Here is a 13,839-nt window from a genome sequence, read left to right on the forward strand (position 1 = left end):
GAACTCAAGCAGGTCAGAAAGAAGGAGCTGATGCAGAGGCCATGGAGAGATGTTCATTACTGGCTTGCCTCCCCTGGCTTGCTCAGCCTGCTCTCTTATAGAACTGAGACTACCAGCCCAGAGATGGTCCCACCCACACGGGGCCTTTCCCCCTTGATCACTAATAGAGAAAATGCCTTACAGTTGGATCTCATGGAGGCATTTGCTCAACTGAAGCTCCTTTCTCTGTGATAACTCCAGCTGTGTCAAGTTGACACATAAAACCAGCCAGTACACCTAGGGTAGAGCCTTGATGGCTCTATTTGCTCTTCTCCAATACTCTGCTTCCTGCTGAAAGGTCCTGAAGACTATCTGGAGACAAGCCCTGTAGATCACCTATGGGCTGGCTCCAGGCACAAAGAATGGGCTGGCAGACGATGGGCCTACCCTCTTTATAAGCAGGGACTCTCAGTAAACTTCAGAGGCTTTGAACATAAAGGTTTGTCTTGGCCTCATTCTTTTGTTGCCCTCTGATCTCTTTTAGCCCCGGGCTGCCTTTCAGGGGAACCCAGTTCACATGGCCACAGGCAGCTACAATTCTCACCTAGCTCTCTCATCCAACCCACGACCACTTGCTTCCCAATATTGCCACCCTTCATGGAAGAGTCTTCCTATATCAATTATCAACACTATCTCTCAGAGACATAGGAACCAGCCATTCTGATGAGGGCACACCAGCAACTGAGGCTCCTTCAGATGACTGTAGTCTGAAATGTTGAGTTAAAACAACTATGACAGAGACAATAATAAATGAGAAAGTTGTAAAATTCCAAAACCAACGATCTAACCATATCAATTACAGGACCCCTGCCACCACATCAGGGAGATGGAGTAGTGTCTGACCCAGGATAAAATTGGAAGGGCTCCTGGTTCAGAGCATGGAAGGATACAGTGGAATGGGGAGAAGAGAGGCTGCACTGCCCTGTGGTGAGGTGTCCAAACAGCTGGAAGGTGAATACAGGAGCAGATTACCCCAACAGACCCGGAAATAAGACTGCTGGTCTAAGGAAGATATGCTAACTTTGCTGGAAGGGATGAAAAACAACTTCCCATATACTGACAGCATCAAGTTCAAAACTACAGAGTCACATATAGACTGAGAACAGGGTTGTTTAGAAGGGGGAAAAATGAGGTCTTTGTCCTTTCCACCGTTTTGCAGAGTCTGATTTTGCCCTGAATGAGGTCATAAAGAGCTCTCTGTCAGGGGCAATTTAATGGGTACAGGTCCTTTTGATAAGAAGGACTTAACCCAAGTTGGAGGGTGAGTAACTATACCAATTGGGATGGAAACAGTCTCACTTCCTCTCTCAGTAAGGGAATACTAAAGTTCCACACACATAATAGAGGGCCACAAGGGGGCAGTGAAGGCTATGCAGCAGATTCCACCACTTGTACAGAGGAGAAAATGGCAGCTGTGAGCCATGGAGCAGGGTTCCAAGACTGCTGTAACTACCCAGAAATTAAGACCAGGGGCACACAACCCCTGTTCCAGGCCCTGGAACATCTTCCTAGCCCTTTCTTGCCATGACTCTCCAGCATTTCCACTTCACTGGAGTTCCAAAAATCGCTTTGTTCATCTCCCTCCATGAGTACTCAAGAAAAATCAAAAAACCAAGGTAGACAGACACATTTCTGACAGACAGGTCACTGATACAAAGAACAGCAATGACACATCCTAACAGCGGGCTTTCAACCCTTCAGATGGGAGTCCTGAGGGTCTTGGGGTTCCAGTCAAAGCATCAAGGTTTTATGCCCAACTCACAGAAACTGCAATGACCAGCACAGAGCCGATTGCAATGCAAACACACAGAGGTCGTTTTTGTGAGCTCAGTAACAAGGACTCTCAGCAGTCAAACTCCCATTAGGTACAAACTGAGAGATCAAGTCTAGAGGTTTTGAGTATTTATTGTAGTTACAACAAGAGTGGGGAGTTTGCATACAAATCAGCATTGTTAATATTTTTAAAAGTGTATATCTGGCATAATGTGCAGGAACGAAGCAAGGGGGTAAAAAATCTGTCAACCATGATGGGTAAGCTGTTTCTGTTTTTGTTTTCTATAGGAGGTCTTAGTTATCTTTATGTAGCTTCACCCTGCTGATGTACCTTAACTGGCTGTTGATAAGGGGATTTTGTCATGGGATTTTTGCTGGAATGTACAAATGTACATTCTCAAAAAGCAAACTGTTTGGGATTTACAAACTCATCTCTGTTCCTAGCCCCCTGATTATAGACAGAAACTCCTGGTTAACCACAACCATGCCTGTCTGTAGACTAGACTTTGTCCAAAGACCTACCTCACTATCTGTTACTGCAGACCCTAATATCAGCTGCCCTTAACACTGGAACAGAATACCACTGGAAATTTCCTCTTCTCCTGTGCAAGCCTCCTATAACACCATAGACAATCCCCACCTGCCCATCCATTCCTGGCTCATCCCTGTGTCTCAGCCCGGACTTGGGCAGATACTCCCTGTTCAACCACATTCCATACCTGAAAGGACACAAGGTAAGCTTCCATAGATCAACTTCATGATTGATTGATTTACCCCAGATTCAATTTTCCCAGTTGTTCCAACATTGTATTAAACACCATGGGGTACTTGACCTCTCTGCTGACCATGTCTCCTTGTGGATTATTAAGATCTTCTGTTACTGCCTGTCTCTTCTCCCAGCTTTTAATATCACAAAGCATCCACTGTTGACCGTACCCACCAAACAGGTCAGTAAAATAGGAAACTGTCAATGAACACTATCTTCAAATCCATGCATCAAACAGTAACCCAGGAACAAAACTCCCACCCAAAAAGACAAACCCAGAGGCCAGTACCTAGGTCAATAATCACCCAAACAGAGATGGCTACATACCAGCATAGCAACATAGAGAGTAACAGCCAGGAACAATTGCAACCAAGAAATCCAAGCTCTCCCATCACAGCAGGTCTGAGAAATTAAAGCATGCAACAGATAAAGTGCAAAAGAGGTTGTTTGGGGGAAGGGAGAGGAGTGAGAACCTGGGGAAGGGATAGAAGTACACAAGAGGACCTGCAGACAGGCACACAGACAGGGAGGAGAAAGAGAGCCATGAGGGGAGAGATGACAGAGAGTGTGCATGTGCAGAGAACAGAGACAGGGAACAAAAATAGAGAGCTGCTATAGCTGGTGGTCCATGTATATAAAGCACGGTTGACAACAGACACAGGGGATGGAGGCAGGAAATGACATAAGCTGTTGCTAAGTCTCTAAGAGCAGGACATGAGATTACCTGTACACTGACAACTACAGAGGCAAGGGTCACCCGTAGAACAGGAAAGGAAGACAGAATCTCAGGGATTCAAAACTAAGAGAAAAAATTGATATCTCAGTCAAAAAATGTGGATTCTAAAAGTTTCATAACAATAAACAACTGGGACTTCTGCAAAATATGTGAAGGCGAAAATTAGAAACGATTGGAATAGAAGAATATCAGCTCAGAGGTCTATCATTTTTCAATAAAACCACAAAACTATCTGAAATTATTAAAGTCCCTTTGCCAAATGATAATCAACTCACTAAACATATGATGCAAAATATATGAAAAAACTGCAACAGAAAAAAAATTAACAAAACCTAAACAAAACAAAAAGAAGTATAATGTATGAAATCAGACCTACTAGATTTTTACCTGTCTTCTTAATGTATACTAAAAGACAAAGGGGTTTGGACATGTGTGCTACAGACTCAAAGAAACCACCCTTGTTTTCACAAGCCAGCCTAAGGTCAAAAGGATTTGGGCAATGATAGGGAAGTCATTCAGAGGTCACCCCTGATGGAGCAAGTGAGGAGCAACAGGAGAGACCTCACAGGTGCTCACATATGGCTTATACTTCCCATCCAGCCCAAGAGGACTCACCACCCCAGCTTCCACTGCTCAGCACCCTGCCCCTACCCTCTGTGGGCAGTAACCCTGTGCTCACCATGTCTCGAATTCAGAGCTTCCCTGAGGTCCTCTCACAGCACCCAACAGCAGAGCTCAGAGCAGGACACAGAGAACCATTCAAGCCTGCACAGCCACAGTGAACTTGGGGAAAGGCACCCATAAAATCCCGCCTACTTGTCTGAATGGCAGGTCTGCCTGTGGAGATCTTGATTGGCCAGTGGGTCTCACCCTTCCTCAAGGTTAAAGTGTGCTTCAAGTCCAGGACCAGAGCACTTCCAGATCTCAGGTGTGGTTTGCACTACATTAGCATTTGAGTCAGTCTCGCAAGAGGACTCTCACCCCTCCCAGCCCTGGGGGAGACTCTCACCCCTCCCAGCCCTGGGGGAGAACTCAACATTCATGTGCGGCATTGGGCTATGCACAGATAGGTTGGTCTCCAGTTGAGCTGAGGTCTGAACCCCGGGAGCGTGATAATTCACTTACTTGACAAGGAAGGCATCAATTCCCTCATGCTTCTGGAACTCAGGCTCTTGCCTAAATTACCTTCCACCACCCCCACCCCAGCCACCACAAGAGAAGCCTGGCTAAAAGTCAGGTAGGCAATGTCCCAAGCTTCTGACCTTCAGGCTAAACTCCTCCACAGTTACCTAGCAACAGTAAAGACCATAAAAAGGACTGTTCAGCCTCACCTATCTCTCTTGATCTCTCTCCTTTGTTCTCTTACCTCTCACTTCTCTCACTCCTCTCTCCTCTTTCATTTCTCTTTGTCTTCTCTCCTCTCCTCTCTCCCTCTTACTCTCTTTCTATCTAGCCTTCCCCCTTCGAGCCTTCTGGGGGGGGCGTCTCTCTCTTCTACCTTCTCTCTTTCTCCCTGCCTTTCTATAATAAAGCTCTAAAACCATAGAATGTCTCTGCTCATCAAGGCCCACTGCGCTTGGAGGAAGGGATAGGCTTTCTTGTAATGAGCCGTTTCTAATCTCCAGATGGAAGGCCTTCATTGCTCCAGTCCAGATCCACTGTGCTCACTCTCACCAGTGTGGGAACCTCTCACCCCTCATCCCTCTCTCCCATAACTCCAGGGCTTTAGGAAAGTAGCCCTGGGGCTCCCAGGTTGGGCTGCCCCTTGTTCAGACAAAAAGAGTGGGGCAAAGGGTTAGATGCTCACTCGGGGCTGAGCAGAGAGTATATGGCAGCTCTCCCACATCTCTGTCCAGAGCATAGGTGGAACTCTGGCAGGGTGTGGGTCTTCCCCCCTTTCCTTTCTTGCCCAGGGCCCCGTTTTAGTTCCCAACACATTCCAGCTCAGGCTAGTCAGCTGCCTGCTCCTGTTCTCTGTGAGCAATGATCCTGCATTACCAGGACCTGACTTCAGACCTTGCCTGAGCTTGCCTCACAGCACTTGCCTTCCTCTTCCTGAAATCCAGGGGAAGAGCTTGCATAGCCCATTACCCAAGGTGCAGTGGGGTTATTAATCTGAGTGGGAGGGTGCCCAGGCAATGAACATAAAGAGGGATTTTAGGAAACAAGAGTTTTGTTTGTGGCTCAGTGCTGGGCTCAGGGAGACTTCAGCTCCCTTTCCCAGATGATAGGTACCAACCAACCCTGGGAGGAAAGACAGAAATGTAAGGGAAACACTGTTGAGCCATCTTGTTAGCCAGCACATCGCCATCAGTGGCCAAGTAGAGAAAAGCCACAGTTGTATTAGGACAGGTTCTCTAGGTAAACATATCTCAAATCAGAATGAATTTCTCTACGGATATAGAAAAGAAATTTAAGAGAATGTCTCTCTAATGTCTAATATAGAAAGGCTCTCAGCCAAGGGAACTTAGAAAAATCAAGGGCGGGTTATCTCATGTTGCAGGATAGTACAGCTGATATTCACTATGTACTAGAATTCTGAAGAAATAAGTACTTAGTACTTACACTAAGGAAACCCACATTTGTACAGTGAAAGGACATAGAAGAACCAACCAGAGTGGTCAGAACTCCTGTTTTGTCAACTGCTGAAACCCAGAGTCACATGACTCCACTGTGCCTATATGAACTCTCTCAAAAAGGAATAATCTTAAATAAGCCCATTTAATGCTTTCTTACTTTAAAATTACTTTTCTTTATTTTTTGAAAGTATAATATAACCTCATCGTTTCTATTCTCTAAACCAACCCATATATCCCTGCTTGCTCTCTTTCAAATTCATTACCTCTCTTTTCATTTGTTATTTTATACATATATGTATATTCCCTAATTATATAAACACAGCCTGCACAATCTGTATAATATTATTTATATGTCTGGCTTCTGTGCTGACCATTTGGTATTAGGCAACCAACTGGCAAAAGCACATTTTCTTAACATAGAATTAGAGCATATAAAAATACTGGTTATAGCCAGGCGTGGTGGTACACATCTTTAATCCCAGCACTTGGGAGGCAGAGGCAGGCAGATATTCTGGGTACAAGGCCAGCCTGGTCTGAGTGAGTTCCAGGACACACAGGGCTATACAGAGAAACCCTGTCTTGAAAAAAAAAAACAAAACACAAAAATAAAAATAAAAATAAAAAACCAAAACCAAAAACAAACAAACAAGCAAAAAAGGACTGTTTTCAATACAAGTCCTCCAGCCAGCCAATCTTCACATTAGAGCTGGTCTCTACCACTAAGGCATACTGGACAGTGCCACTTTTACCTTGGGGATGATAGGAGACCCATGCTTCAAGTATCAGGGAATGAAACCCAGCTCAAAGGAGATTTCTACACTGCCACCACTGCAGACACAAATGAACCCCTACTCCTTTGCTGGTCTCCCCACTTTTCTCCAAGGCCTAGGAACAAGCACTGAAATGTCTTTAAACTGTGAAGCAGTGACTGGAGAAAAGGTTTATTGTAAGAGAACTTCCTGCTCTTCTGGAGGTAACAAGTTTCATGCCCAGCACCCACAACCAAGCAATTCACAGCTGCCTACAACTCCGGCTGCATAAGCTCTAAGGACATCTGCATTGTGAGAGTCACACACAGATACAAATCAATAAAAAGTAAATCCTAAAAAGGAAATCAGACCATGGGAGTCTGAGCCCCAAACCCTCTAACAGCTTCGCATCACTCCACAGCCAAAGTGCAAATTCTCTACCCAAGGTAAAGCCCAGTGCTATCTGGACCTAAGCCACCCCTACACACAGCCCCCTCTGCTCTCCCTCCCCTCTGATCACAGGCCTTCTCTCTGCCCTGATACTCACATCTCAGCCCTTTTCCAGGACTCCTCTATGCCCAGGTCTTTGCAAGCAGGCAGCCTCTACATTCCAGACTGCTCAAAGGTCACCTCTGCAGAGATGCCTGTCTTGACTTCAGTTTCCTCCCCTCCAAAACCACATCCCTTCCCCAAGTTATGCATAACCTTGATTCATCACTACCTGGCACACGACATGACATAATCACCTGTCTATCAGTGATTATCAACTAGGGAGGAGCCTTTTACAAATATAAAAGCTCCAGGCCTCACCCAAATCTTATGAAATCAGAATTCAGGAGAGCAGAACCAGGTTCTTCCAGTCCACAGATACCCCCTCCCTCACCAGGCAACTCTGAACACAGCCAGGACTCAGGGCAGCCTACAACAGTACTTTCAAACCCTGGTGCACACACTGCTCCTGAGAGTGCTATTAAAATGCACACTCTATTTCCACAGCTCTGCCATGGAACCTGAGGCTCTGCAAGTTCCACACCACACTGACTGGTGCTGTCAGGTGAAGCATTTTGCAGTTGCAAGGGCCTAAAACTGTGCTCATCAACAAGACTTCCTACAAGTATGGAGAACAAAGTCCTGAATCTACATCACAGAACAGAGTGGCCACCAACCCATGTGGCCACCAAGCATCTGAGACAGAGTAATGTTAGCAAAGAGCTGACTTCATTCTTGGGCTACAATGCTGACCAAAAGCCAAAAGCACAGTCCCCCACCATGAAAGGCCTCTGTAAATTCTTGGCCTAAGGAGCCTTCTGCAGTCTGGATGGATAGGAAAATTCCACCAAAGGCCTAGTTGATCACCAACCCAAGAGTGGATAAATATTTCTCTAAGGTAGGGACACAGATATGGAAGACTAGATTAAACCACCTTGGAGCCTCTTACACCAGGCTTCCATTCAAGGCCCTTTCATCCACATCCCTGATCACATGTAAGTGGTCCCAGGCTTCCTGTTCTCTACATCATCACCATAGATGCTCTGGCAGACATGACCTCACGTCACTGATCTGCCTGGAGAATCGGTTTCTCCCCACGGAACCACAGATTCTTTCAAAGAGAAGAGATGTCTAATCCCTTCACCTAACACACAGCAGCAGGTCCCAAATGAACCACAGCAAGAGCTGGGATGCACAAGGAGTGGTATCATAGTAACTGCACTACTAATCATAAAAGAGAAACTGAATTCAGCTGGAGGGAAACCAATTACACCCTAAGTGATTCAAGACGTTCCAGAGACACCAATTCAGATTTCCGGGCAGCATAAAATGATCGCCTGTTAACCTACTCCCTTCTAAGGATACACTGAGAAAAGGGGGGTATCCTTCTGACCATAGATTCAAAATCTGTTAGCCTGGGATTCTGAAGGAGCTGGTTTACAAACAAGTCACAAAGGACTACAACTCAGAATCAAATGCAAGGCCAGTTCCCACTGGAACTGCTGGGCAGAGCCTGGGCCAATGAAAAGCATCCCCTGGGAGTCTGTACAGTCTAGATGTTCATTCTCCTTTGGCAGTTAGAACAGCAAAGCAATTTCCAAGATAACCAAGGACAACAGAATAAGAGACTCATGGCCATGGAAGGAAAAAGTTAAATTTTAATACTTAAGAGTCAATATCAAATTTATTTTTAAAACTACATCAATGCCAAATAAGCAGGGTAGGAATGAATGGAGCTATGAAGAAGCCCTAAGAAACAAAAGGACTGTCCCAAGAATGCACACAATGTTTCTCTATTTCCAGAGTATTTTGAAGTAACCAGAGGCTTAAAAAAACTAAGATACAAAAATCAAAGCTGGGAAGAGGGTGGGGGGTGGCGCAGCTCGGTTTTCAGATTTATGCCACAACTACTAATTTCCTCCCTTATTTCCAAAGCACAAAGCTGTCACCAGTTGCACTCTGCACTTTGCAAACTGTGCAAAGTAAGTCACCCAGAGAAAGTCATCAGGAAGTGAAAAGTTTCAAACCACCTACACTCTCACCTGTTACCAAGACAATAAGCTCCTTAGAGAGAATGCATGGGGGCTGGGAAGACAGCTTAGGGGGTCAGGTGCTTGGTGCACAAGCTTGTGAACCTGCTGGGGATCCCCAGGATTCAGGGGAAGCAGAGACAGGCTGTGGGGAACTGATTCAGCAAAGCATTGCAAGTTCAGCCTCTGGCCTCAGTCAGCATAGGAGCCATCACACACACACACACACACACACACACACACACACACACACACACACACACAGGCACACCTAGGGGGAGGGACAACAATTTGCATTTATATGCACACCTTCATCCATTCATCCATTTTCTTCTCCCCTGCTCCATTCTCATTCCAGGGTGTATACAGTAACTACAGTGAAATCTGGTAAAGCAGCTACCATTTACTAAGTCTACTGGGTACTGTACCAGAATCTTCAGAAATAGACATGATTATCTAGACTGTGAACTGGACTGAAAACGGTAAAAGTATCTATGGGCTGTTACGGTCTCATCCCAATTCATACAACTGGAAAGTGATGGAGCCTGACTTGGAGGTGGCTGATCTAGCTATGGGCAGTTTTGAGAAAGCACCATAACTAAGCATTAGATAACGCCATGCAGTTTGAGAAAGCAGCATCCAGCCAAGTTTAAACTCCACTTGCTGTGTCTATAACCTGAACTAATCTCCTAGCCTCAAATTCCTTATCTGCACAGCAGGGATAGAGATTAAACACAACAGTTTGATACCTGTAATACAAGGAAGGCACTGGCTAACTACTGACATTCTAGCTACAGGTGTGCAAGTCAAGAAAGCCTATTTCAGGGGCTGGTGAGATGGCTCAGTGGGTAAGAGCACCCAACTGCTCTTCTGAAGGTCTGAAGTTCAATCCCAGCAACCACATGGTGGCCCACAACCATCCTTAATGAGATCTGACTCCCTCTTCTGGAGTGTCTGAAGACAACTACAGTGTACTTACATATAATAAAAATAAATAAATCTTAAAAAAAAAAAGAAAGAAAGCCTATTTCAATCAGAAAATGACAACAGCTAGACATATTCTCCATTGGGAGCAATCAGGTTTGCCAAAGTTAATCAGATAAGTTTACTAATTCCATAACTCATTTAAGTAGAAGAGCAGGGACTTATTTTTTAGTAGTATTTCTATGAAATGCGTAACTTTTTGTATGTCACAAAACCTACCCTAATGTCTCATCTGACCATAAAAAGACATTTGCTTAAAGTCTAAGTATTGTAAACATGGTGTGTTATTACACTAGAAAGAGAACAACTTTTTGTTTTGGAAGTAAACATTAAATATTGTAGGAGGAGAAAGACAGCATTATTTTAAGTAATCCACACTGAGTCCTTTCACCCTTCAAATCAGTTCATACACACTATTAGCTTAGAGTGGATGCTGGCCTCACTTAAAATGAGATAAGCCTGCAAAGAGTTCAGGTTTTCCCTGTTTCCAACTCAAATCCATTTTCTGCTTTGGAGGCTGAGTGAAGCCAGCCTGCAATTTAACAGAATGACCAAATCCAGTCTCTCATTAATCTACTCAGTAACTGAGCTCTTGGGTAATCTCCTGCACTGCATGGAAAAGCAGCTTTGGGTTCATCCACTATAAACTAAAATTAATCAGAGAGAGGCCATGCCTACTTTAATTGCAACTCCTATTTGCCAGGCTTTCCAACATCTGCCAGTATTACTGATACCTAACTGATTCAATACAATGAAAGAAGCGTCCTAACTTTATAAACATGGGCTGTCTTTTAAGGACATCACACACAAGTGTCCTTTCCACAGAGGGAATCCTACCTTTTTGGATGTAATCATTTTCATAAGCATTAATGATGTATTTTCAAAACACTGTGACTATCTTCCTAGTGCTTTTCAAGGGCCCTCAAGGGGGAGGGGCTCTCATCCCCCTCATCCCCCACCTGCCTCATTAAAGGCATCAGTGGCACCTAAAGGCCAGGCTGAGAAAAGTGGACTAAAGCAATCTGCTCTCACTGAACTCACTACAAAAGATTTACAAGCAGATCTTTGGGAAGAGGGGTGAGAGGAAAGAAAGGAGACGAGGATGAAGGAGAAGAACGGATACCGGAGCTCACTTCCAAGAGCAGGATGCTGAACCTAGTATTTTTCATTGAGTCTAGTCCTGACTGTGTAGGTCTACAAAGACAAATATTTTACAAGAAAGAACAATAGTCTAGTCCCCAACCCCATCCCCCGCCTAATAGCGAATGCTTTGTTCAAGCAAGGGGAAAGGACGTAATGACATAGCTTAATTTAAAAGCTCTCTGAACACCAGCCTCTGACACAAGTATTTTAATATATGTACCTTGATGTTAAAATTCTGAGCAAAGGAAATGTAGTCATCGGTTCACTACTACTACACATGTGTGTCTCGTTCTCCAGCTACCTTTTGTTTGTCCAGCTGGACGCACAATGCCTACAGAGCCGAAAACACGAAACTCTAAATTCTGTTGGGGAGGTAAAGAAAATGATGTAAGTGAGGCTTCCCCAAGCTGTGGACAGCCGTGGTCTCTGGACTCACACAGCCTCTTCCAAGCCTGCTTCAATTTTCAACCCAAACTGCTTCCTTCTCGCAGTCCCTCTTCCCCAGGATCTGGAGAGCTTTCTGCTTAGCCACTCAATACAATGACTATGCAGGCCCTTTCCAGGTTAAGGGCACAGGAGCTGATCACACTGTCAACAGGCACCACACAGGTAGCCCAGAAGCGGCCACCAAAGACCTTTTGGACCTCAAAGAGACCATTCTCCACATCCCTCTACAGCTCTGCTCTGTGGCAAGTAGTGGGAACTGCCAGGCCTCCCAAGATGGGATGGGCACCCGTGCCTAAGCAGCTTGGGGTCCCTGGATCTGCTCTACATGGTGGCTCAGAAGCCACAGCTGCCCCCGCCGGGCTAAGTCCGGAACAAGTTGGAGAGGTCCACGCAGGGAGAGCCATCACTCCGGGAAGCAGAGCTCGCAGGGGTCCCCGGCTCGAAGCCGCCACAGACTCTACAGCCGAAGTTGACCTCTCTGAGGATGGGAGCAAAGAACCTGAAAAACTGCGAGGGAAATGGGAACAGACAGGAGCGTTCCCAAAAAAGGCCCAAGGTGGCCAAGCAGCCTCTCCCTAGAGCAGGGAACAAAGGGCTTCTGTGTCGGGCACTGCTGGTCCGGCTGCGTCCGGCTTTGGGGTACCAGAAACTTTTCCCGGGTGTGGGCGCAGCCGGAGGGCACTGGGTATCGGGCACCAGGCGCGGAAGCCTAGCGGGTGCCCAGGGCGCAGCGCGATCCCCGCGACCCTAAGCCTCCCGCCGGGCGCCGGCTAAGCTACCACTCACCTCCTCGATGGCCGCCGCGGTGTTCCGGCACTGGGCCGTGCGCGTGAAGCTAGAGGCAGTGGGCGCCTTGTAGTCCTCAAGGGTCTCGGCCACGAATTCCGACACAGAGATCTGGTCCGGCATCGCCAGGGCGCCGGGGCGCGGACTGCGGCCGCCTCAGTCGCCCAAGGCGCGGGCTCCGACCCCGCCGCCGCTCGGGGACTTGAACAAAGAGAAGCGCGGGAGCGGAAGTCGCCGCGGGGCGCGGGAGCCACCGCGGCAGGCCCGGTGGCAGCAGGGGCGCACGCAGCCCGCAGCTCTGTCCGCTGTGCTCCGGGAGCTGCAGCTACCGAGTCCTCTGCAAAGGAGCCCACACGCGGGCGCGCACAGTCAGGGGGAACTGCGCGCCACCAAGCCACTGTCCTGGACGCCTCCCGCGGAAAGGGGAGGGCCCGGCTGGGGAGGGCGCGGAGGACCCCCGGCGGGGCGGGGCGCAGACCTGACCACCAATCGGGTCGCCCGCCGCTACCGCGCCGCCAGGAAGCGGAGGCCTCAGCAAGGAGGGCTATGAGCGCTCAGGGCCTGTCAGTGGCTGTGGTCTGCTGCATTACCTCTGCCTTCCGGACGTGCTTGGGTTCGTGGGCGCGCCCTGTCCTGGACTGCGGTGCCCGGCACCCGCCATGACCTCTAGCAACGTTGCCCAGAGGGCGTGGAGTGGAACCGGGGATACTGCTTCCCGGCTGGAAGGGAGCCCACCCTTTTGCTCCCCAATCCCACCTTTAGCCTCAGAACCCCCTGAATTCCCCACCAGAACCTCAGGAAAGGGCCAGTGAGACAGTGTGGGTAGCTCGCCCCCTACAGGACAGTGAAATCCTCCAGGGCACTTTAGAGGGACAAGATGTAGGGACAGTTATTTGGGGATGCAATGATAGGGACCATGTTCTGTCTGTGCTCCTTCTCATAGTCTTAAGAAGCCAGGGTTAAAGGGTAAAGGTGCGTGTTTTGCATAGGGAGTTGACCACGGTACAAGCCGAATGGGAATTCAAACCCATGACCTTCGACTTGGAAGAATACTCCAACCACTATTAAGCATCCTGTCCCCTAAGCTTGTACAATTAGGGACACTCCCAGTTACCTGAAGATAGTTTTAGGGTGCTAGGCCAGGCTTCACCCTGAGAAAATCATAGAATGCACTGATGTGCTGTGGGAAGTGGGGGACACCCAAGAGAACCAGAGGTAGAGATGGTCCTCAGAGAGTACTCCAACCCACAGCTGACTGATCACAGACACAACTGGGCCAATAAATCATCTGAATTAGGACATTTTCATCTATATCTCA

General features: G+C 47.2%; 1 long non-coding RNA gene across 1 annotated transcript in view; it reads right to left on the reverse strand.

Moving 5' to 3' along the window:
* 2410018L13Rik (RIKEN cDNA 2410018L13 gene) overlaps positions 1–12,920 on the reverse strand; it is a 56,247-nt gene extending 43,327 nt beyond the window's left edge. Inside the window, exon 1 of the long non-coding RNA NR_015504.2 lies at positions 12,522–12,920. This is a non-coding gene — a long non-coding RNA (RIKEN cDNA 2410018L13 gene). The remainder of the gene's footprint in view (positions 1–12,521) is intronic.
* Between the last annotated feature and the right edge of the window lie 919 nt (positions 12,921–13,839).

Source organism: Mus musculus, chromosome 12 (assembly GCF_000001635.26).
Source record: "Mus musculus strain C57BL/6J chromosome 12, GRCm38.p6 C57BL/6J".
Classification (NCBI taxonomy): Eukaryota; Metazoa; Chordata; class Mammalia; order Rodentia; family Muridae; genus Mus; species Mus musculus.